The sequence below is a fragment of the Crocuta crocuta genome, unplaced genomic scaffold (assembly GCF_008692635.1).
Source record: "Crocuta crocuta isolate KB4526 unplaced genomic scaffold, BGI_CrCroc_1.0 scaffold138, whole genome shotgun sequence".
NCBI classification, from domain to species: domain Eukaryota; kingdom Metazoa; phylum Chordata; class Mammalia; order Carnivora; family Hyaenidae; genus Crocuta; species Crocuta crocuta.
In genome coordinates, this window is record NW_027532585.1 from 6,892,816 (window position 1) to 6,893,268 (window position 453).

Consider the following 453-nt stretch of genomic DNA (forward strand, 5'->3'; position numbering starts at 1 on the left):
TGAGCCTCCAAAGTTGAAGAAAATGAACTTGGAGTCACTCTCATTCTTTCTTTCTTTCTTTCTTTCTTTTTTCTACTATGGTTAATATTATTTATTCAGCGTGTCCGAAAGAAGCCGGAATAAGATTGGGGAGCAGCGGTACTAGGAAACTAATGAGCTAACAATTGACCAGTTTTGTTTATTGAAACAGTGCCTTGGCCGTTCCTCGGCCCCCCCGCCCCTCCTGGCAATGATTTATCAGGCTCCGGGAGGGAGCATTTTGCTGCCCGTTTTCCCGGCCTCGGCGCGAGGAATGCAAAGTAGTGTCAGTGACCAGAGATTAGGACAGTGGAATTTTGCATTTGTTACAGCAGCAGCTGGAACGAGAGCTCTGGGCTCAAGGGCAGCGTCCCCGGGCTGGGCGCGGCCGCCACTCGGCGGCGATCGCGGGGCGGGCGCGCGAGGGCGGGCCCC

General features: G+C 53.6%; 1 protein-coding gene across 2 annotated transcripts in view; it reads left to right on the plus strand.

Moving 5' to 3' along the window:
• Positions 1–453, plus strand: part of ABLIM1 (actin binding LIM protein 1) — a 312,956-nt gene that overhangs the window by 142,854 nt on the left and 169,649 nt on the right. The window lies entirely within an intron of this gene.